The sequence below is a fragment of the Prionailurus bengalensis genome, chromosome X, assembly GCF_016509475.1.
Source record: "Prionailurus bengalensis isolate Pbe53 chromosome X, Fcat_Pben_1.1_paternal_pri, whole genome shotgun sequence".
Classification (NCBI taxonomy): domain Eukaryota; kingdom Metazoa; phylum Chordata; class Mammalia; order Carnivora; family Felidae; genus Prionailurus; species Prionailurus bengalensis.
This window is the reverse complement of record NC_057361.1, coordinates 5,048,868-5,056,704: the sequence shown is the minus strand read 5'-3', so window position 1 is coordinate 5,056,704 and position 7,837 is coordinate 5,048,868. Positions and strand designations below refer to the sequence as shown.

The 7,837-nt window shown below is 43.1% G+C and overlaps 1 pseudogene; it reads left to right on the top strand.

Moving 5' to 3' along the window:
* The first annotated feature begins 560 nt into the window (after positions 1-560).
* Positions 561-2,264, top strand: LOC122477368 (annotated as a pseudogene).
* The last annotated feature ends 5,573 nt before the right edge of the window (positions 2,265-7,837 follow it).

Sequence of the window (7,837 nt, the reverse complement as noted above, 5' to 3'; positions counted from 1 at the left end):
ATCAGCTTTTGATGAGTCTGTGTATATATGTGTATGTGTGTGTGCATGAGTGTATGCACACATACCTTACAGGATGGAATTATGAACGCAGATCTCAGGGGGAGGATTTGTGACCTATCAAATAGTTCAAGATTATTCTACATACACAAAAATCCAGCTGTTTTATTCTGCCACCTTACTATATGAAAAAGAGAAAGACAAAGAAAAGAAATAAAAGTCAAGAATAGAGGGTATCGTGAACAGTCTATCATTCCCAACTGTTGAATTGATCAACCAATAGTCAGCACTGATTGGTACATATTGAAAAGCGTTAGGTCAGTACAAAGACTGAGACTCCAAACGAGCATATTTAAATACTTCTAGAAATAGTCTGTCTATAAAACAGATTCAGGGGTGCCCTATTGGCTCCATTGGTTGAGTGTCTGACTTCGGCTCAGGTCATGATCTCGCGGTCCATGAGTTCAAGCACGATGACACTCTGCACTGACAGCTGGGAGCCTGGAGCCTGCTTCAGATTCTGTCTCTGCCTCTCTCTGCCCCTCCCCTGCTCACACTCTATCTCTCTCTGTCTCAAAAATAAACATTTAAAAAATAACAAAATCAGATTCAGACCTTCAAGTACTTCTATTATTTTCTTCTGCTTAAGAAATAAGTTATAGTCTAGTCTTGCCACATTTAAAAATGTTGCCAGTGCACTAGAATGGGGCCTCAGATTTTCCATAAGAACTTGAAGCTGTTCCTCCAAGCAAGGGGTGCCCCAGTCGCCAAGACCAAATTAAAGAACCCCTTAGCCAAACCTAACACGAGGAGCATCGCAGTGGTGGCTGGTGTTTACATTCCACTTTTGCAATTAGACACATCAGCGAAGGATCTGATGCCACATGGTTTGGATAGAGCAGCACTTTTGGCTTTGAAGCATCAGACCAATGCCCCAAAGGAAGCCGCTGATAGGGTCATCTTTGGCACAGTTACATGGGAAATGAAAACTGGCAGTGTGGCTGGAGAGGCTGGGCTCCGAGCTGGCTTCTCAGACAAGACTCCTGCTCCCACGGTCACCATGCCTTTCATCTCTGCCAACCAACCATAACTACAGGTATTGGATTGATTGCTTCTGGGCAGTGTGATGTGGTCATGAAGTTACTGCCTGACGTCCCTGTTCACCACTCAAGGGAAGTAAGGAAAATGATGGTTGGTCTCAATAAGGCCAAGATTCTGGGTCAGTCTGAATTTCCTATCATCCAAGCTCCCCGCACTGGTGGAGTTCTGCACTGGTGAGACCATGGACCACTCTGCAGATGGGCTGGCCACCGCTTCTGCAGTTTCCTGACTGGACCAGGGTGAGGACGTGCTGTACTTGCACAGCCTGGCCACGAAGGCACTGGATGAAGGACTCCTAGCTGATATTGTCCCCTTCAGACTACCGGGAAAAGATACAGTTCTCAAAGATCAGGGCATTCAGCTACAAATTCTTCTTTCCTGACTGGTGGTGCTTCAGAGACGCTGATGATGGCAGAGGAAAAAATCTCTGGCCAGATGTTATAAACCGAAGGCATATTTGAGAGATTTTATGCATGTGCCTCAGGATGCAAAAGATCCATTTTTACTTGGGTCAACATATGCTCCATAAGCTCCGGAAAAGGCAGTATTAACAACGTATGATACCGATGTCTTTGAGTCTCAGGAAGCGTTCTCAGGTCAGATGGTGGCTGATTTTAAAGTCACAGATTGGCTTTTGCAAAATACTTGGGAAGAAACACCAAGGTTGGATTACCTCCTCTGGTGAAGATTAACAACTGGGATGGAGGGCTGTCCCTGGCACACTCATTTGGAACCACCGGCTGCCGGTTGGTCATGACAGCTGCCGACAGATTATGGAAGGATGGAGACCAGTATTGCTTACTGGCTGCCTGTATAACTGGAGGGCGGGGTCATGCTTTGCTAGTGGGAGCTTATCCAAATTAATAGAGACAGAGGAGGTGACCTGGAGTTTCTGTGCAACAGTACCACGAGGCAATGCCATTTCGATGCATCACCAAATGCAATCTGCAGTTCCTAGCTCCTCGTAGGAAAATTTGTGGCCACTTGTTAAATTCTTTGCAGTTAAGCCTTGCTAGTGTTCCAAGTCTCCCAGTAATCTTGGCTCACTGCTCTTTGAGGGATTTCTTAGTCACCAGATTCTGATACAATGATACCTTTAAATTTTTAGTTTTAGGGGTGTCTGGGTGCCAAAGGCTTAAAGTTAAGCCACCAACTCTTGGTTTGGGCTCAGGTGATGATCTCATAGTACATGAGTTTGATCCCCACAATGGGCTCTGCACTGGCAGCTGTGGAGCCTGCTGGGGATCTTCCCTCTCCCTCTCCATCTGCTGCTCCCCTGCTCAGTCTGTCTCTCTCAAAATAAATAAGTAAACATTAAAAGAAATAAAAATAAAATTTTACTTTTATATTTATTTTAAAGAGAGTGGGGGAGAGGAGCAGAAAGAGAATCTTCAATAGGTTGCACGCTCAGTGCGGAGCCCTATGGGGGCTTGATCTCAGAACTGTGAGATCATGACCAGAGCCCAAATTAAGTGTTGGACGCTCAACTGTCTGAGTTTGCCACGTGCCCCTACACAGTGACACGTTAATGCAATTGTTTTTGGTTTTTCCGTTTTCATTAAAGACTAAATGAGTAGTTGCAATTTCGGGAAGAGGGTTACCTGAAATTTAGAACCATCCTTGTAACATTTGAAAATTATATACCTTCCTATTTGTGACGTAAAGATAAGGGTTTCCTATAAAATAGAAACCAATGTGCCTAAAGAAACTTATGAAAAGATAATTCAGAGTTTAAATGTCACTAAAAACGTACAGTAAGTATTTAGGCACATAAGTACCATGTAAATCTTAATCAAGTGAAAAAGCATTGAAGAAAAATGAAAGAAATTATATACTGTGTTTCATTTTTTCTTAAATAAAAAAAAAGTTTAGGGTATTGGTAAATTCCCGAAGTCTATGATGGGGATTTGTGAGTCATTAATATTTACTGAGATGCTGTGAAAACTTTTTAAAAAGTTTTTCAAGGTTTTTATTTATTTACTTTGAGAGAGAAAGAGAAAGAGAGAGGGAGAGGGAGAGGGAGAAGGGGAGAGAGAGAGAGAGAGAGAGAGAGAGAGAGAGAGAATCCCAAGCAGTCCATGTTGTCAGTGCAGAGCCTGATGTGAGGCTTGAACTCATGAACTGCAAGACCATGACCTGAACCAAAACGAAAAGTTGGACTGAGCAACGTGGGTGCCCCAAAAGCGATACTCCTGATGAATAGCACGATGCCTTTCTCAGTGGAGGTGATCAATAAAAGTGAATGCATGATTCACGTTTCAAGAGAATGTTCTGAAGGTCTAGGTTGTAGTTGAAGGGTGACAGATTCGATGTAGGAGAGGGAACCATTAGTCTAGAATACCTTTGTTCCATTGACTAGGTGAGCACTATTCAGTTCACCTTCAGATTTTCATTAGCCACAATTTCTGCAGCTACCTCCTCACTACTCAGCAGCTGGAGGAACATGCCTGGATCCATGCCAATGCGTGACAAAAAATAATTAATGCTTATTTATTTAATTGGAGAGTGAGAGAGTACGTAAGCACGTGCACCAGTTGGGGGAAAGGCAGAGAGACAGAGAGAGGGAGAGAGAGAATCCCAAGAAGGCTCCACGCTGTCAGCATGGAGCCTGATGCAGGGCTCGATCCCAAAACCATGAGATCATGACCTGAGCCGAAATCAAGAGTTGGATGCTTAATCGACTGAGCCCTGCAGGTATTCTGTGTTGGAAACCTTTTTACATTCACTGCACATTTCACAGGAACACACTGAAATAAGGTAGAATCTGTAGAGAAAGAAAGTGAGACATGAATGTTCTTTGCAGGAGGACCACACAGCCAAGATTGGAATCAGGGTCTGAAGCCAAAATGGAAGGTCTTCTGTCTCTTCCAGGAGAGGGCTGCCCAGACTCATTTGGAAGCACATTTTGAGCGGAAACCTGGAATGCTCTCCGGAGCGTTTCAGCCAATGTACTGATAGTGCAGATTGACTAAATAAGAGGTAATAGCCAATATGGATGGAGGAGGTCACTGAGACAATTGGATGAGTTAAACCACAGCCAACTCCCAAATGCGACACTGTCCTTGTGCCCACATTTGGATTTGTGATTCTCCTCAGCCCTCTGACTGCATTCCCTCTGGGGTAGAGCTTTGCAGTGGGGACTTTTCTAACGATAGGGAGCTAACCAGGATGTCCTGCTGGGTGTGGGAAAGACCCACTGTATTAACATCACTTTACCAGTGTGTCCAATGTTGAGGAATGTCACCAGCATTGAACAGGCAGGAAAAGATGTGTGGAGAATCGGAGTGAGTCACACACAATGCCAGACACAGAATCATAGCCTCATGAGATTCAGGAAAGGAGGGGAAGGATTCTGGAGGAAACAAGGGATCCCCAAACATGAATTGGCTCCTGGGCTTTGGCCACCCCTTGTTAATGATGAGCATTGATCCTGCCATCCTGCCATGTGGTAGTGGGACTTCTCAGCAGTGAGAAATGTGACAATGCATTCTGGAAATGGACAGTGACAAACTCTGTAAATCATATCACCCCGGTGCATATTTTTATACTGTGTGCTTTTCTGACACTAATAATACAGGTGCTACTCATAGGCACACATTTTGGACCTCTGTAACTTTAGCGGTCTTTTTCTATTCATAATTACCAAATATTTATTTATTATTTAATACTACACAATATGTCACATTAATAAAATACGTGTGTGCATATTCTGGACACTATTTTAGTGACTTTTATCTTAAAAGGATCCTTTTATTTTTATTTAGTTATTTATTTTTACATTTATTGACTGTTGGCAGACAGAGAGAGACCGAGCATGAGCAGGGGAGGGGCAGAGGGAGACACGGAATCAGAAGCAGGCTCCAGGCTCCCAACTGTCAGCACAGAGCCCGACGCGGGGCTCGAACCCACCAACCATGAGATCAAGACCTGAGCCAAAGTCAGACGCTTAACCGACTGAGCCACCCAGGCGCCTCTTAAAAGGAACCTTTTAATAAATATAATTGATTGCTTCTCACGTGTTTCAAAGGACTTTCAAGCCTTGATTGATCGACAATTAACTGTGTAAGGCTAAACAGATGTCCTTTATTGAAACATGAGACATAACTCCTTTAAACTGAATTTTCAAGCTATGTAGAGTTCACTGTCATGCGTTAAACTGCTTTCTTTAGACTGATCAGGCTAAAGATGAGCCAGGATGTTTGAGTAACTTAGGTGTACAAGGACAAGGAGACATTAGCATGTGGGCTCAATTCCAGGTCAGCATCGGTACATCCTCAAGAGTCCATAGATCCAAATACTGGTTTTCAGCTGCAGCCCCAACAAGAGAAGATGCATGGCAGGAGGTGGGGACTGGGATTCGTCATTATTCTGAGGGCGTGGCTGTTCTCGGGGCGTGGCTATTGTCCGGATATGGCAACAGAGCTGTGTGCACTGGAAAATTCTGCAGCCTTAAGACTGAATCTGAGGTCACTTGCCTTGCGAATACAGGGCAACATCACATGCGGCAAGAACAAGCAGGAAGTAAAATCGAGTGGTAAAGACCCAAGAACACAAGCCTTGTCAGCCCTATGAATCAGTGATGGCTGGTGTTGGCCTTGGCCACACCACAAGGAAGTAGGTACAGGGAGGACTGAAAAGGAGCAAATGGAGAGATCCCAGCCCCTTCCCTCAGTGTAGACACAGGCTTTATGTGCACACAAGCCATTTTCTGTAGGTATTATTTCACCTGAAGCTGTGAGGCTGACCCTGACATTCAGAAGATCACAACACAAACCTGACACTGAATAGATGTGAAGGAAGTTGTCATATACCATTTGTTGGAGGGGAATATAAACAACACGTTAACGCAGCAGGCTGACGTTCCGACTTTGCATGGATGTCCTCACGTGAGATGCAAGTCTTCTGTGCTCATCAGAATCAGCATCTATTGCGTTTCTCCCATCAGTACAACTGCATGTTCCGAAAGAAGCATTTGTGCAGAATGTGACTTTGCTGCCAACTTCCCCAGATGTATATGGAGAAGAAATACTCAAAGAGCACCCACGATTCAGGAGCATCGCAGCTATCTGTAGGTCACTCTGTGTTTCAATTCCTCTTTCATTAAGTTTAGTAAAAAGTCAAAACCTGTGTATTTCCCAAAGGAAGGATTCATGCATATACACCAAAGGAAAAAGAAAGAACCAGTATTGTGAAAAAACTAAACTACGTGACTCTGTGATATAACTTATTTTCACTAATATGGGTAAGTGTTGCTACACTTTAAGTGATTTTCACTATCCTGAAGTCAAGGTTTGACTTAATGCCTTCCTCTGGCCATCACTGTATGAGTTAATAATCACGGCCACCAGGCATCTGCTGTCAGTGGGAGGAAGTGAGTGCCAGAAATTAAGTAGGTGTTTGTTCAAAACATGAAATCATAAGGTTTAAGTTAAATTGAGAGCACAGCAAGGGATTGGTTTTCCTGACTGTGACAGAAATGAACACCTCATGCCATCATCCACTAATAATGTACCATAGTAAAATGTTATTACAACTAAGAATCCTTTTCATGAGCCACCTGTTGATGTTTTCAGAAAACAAACAGACAAAAGCACATTGTTATTTTTTTTCCTTCATATCCCCCATAGGTGTAATAAAAATCTCAAAAAGAATTTGAAATACCACTGCTATGAAAGATGATAACAGTAGCAAGAGGGAAAAAAATCTATTCTAAAAATTTATCTCAATTTTTATTAGCATTTGGGGAATGGGAAGGAGAAAAAAGAGCAGGTGAATTTCTCAAATGCACACGTCACTTTTTCATCTGAGAGTATTCCTTTCCTTCCACATTGGCATCAGTATTCCGAAGTTTAGACCAGGACCTATAGTCCCTACACAACAATACAAATTCGTTAAGTATAGTATATATGATTTGAAGCATTCTTCCCCTGATTGCTGAGGCCTCAGTAATTATTTTTTAAAATTTAAAAAATTTTTTACATTTATTTATTTCTGAGAAACAGAGTGAGACAAAGCGTGAGCAGGGGAGGGGCAGAGAGAGAAGGAGACATTGAATCTGAAGCAGGCCCCAGGCTCTGAGCAAGAGGTAAGCACAGAGACTGATGCGGGGCTTGAACCCACAAACTGTGAGATCATGACCTGAGCCAAAGTCGGACGCTCAACCGACTGACCCACCCAGGCGCCCTGAGGCCTCAGTAATTATTAAGTAACGCTCAATATCTGACAGGGTACCACACTTGAAAGACCAGTTTCTTCTTTGAGACACCTGACCTCCTGACCCACCACAACAGGCAGTGGTTGGGGTCACCACCAGCCTCAAGCTTCAGAACTCCTTACTTCAAGGTTTCTAGGGAAGAACACGGCCCGAATTACTATGTGTGTTTCAAAGAAAAAAAAAGATTTAACAACGCAACCCCTAAGCTCACTTTTAGCCATCCAGTTGAAACAGGATTTCAGTAGGTTTATGATGTCCCTTATCCCTACTCTTAGAAAAGCTACAGAGAATAAAGAAAACTGTTGGTGATCTAATCAAGGAAAAGGCTGAATTTAATCACACGCGTTGCACAAAAGTAACGGTTACTTCAAAATCTTGCAAACGCAAGCTTCCCATAGCATGAGCACTCTTCTCCTATACGTTAAGATGCATTGCCTGTGTAAAAACAACAAAACAAAGCAAAAACAAAAACAGAGAAGTAACACTCTTTATAGGGAACCTACATACTTTTCATGTAAACTGCCA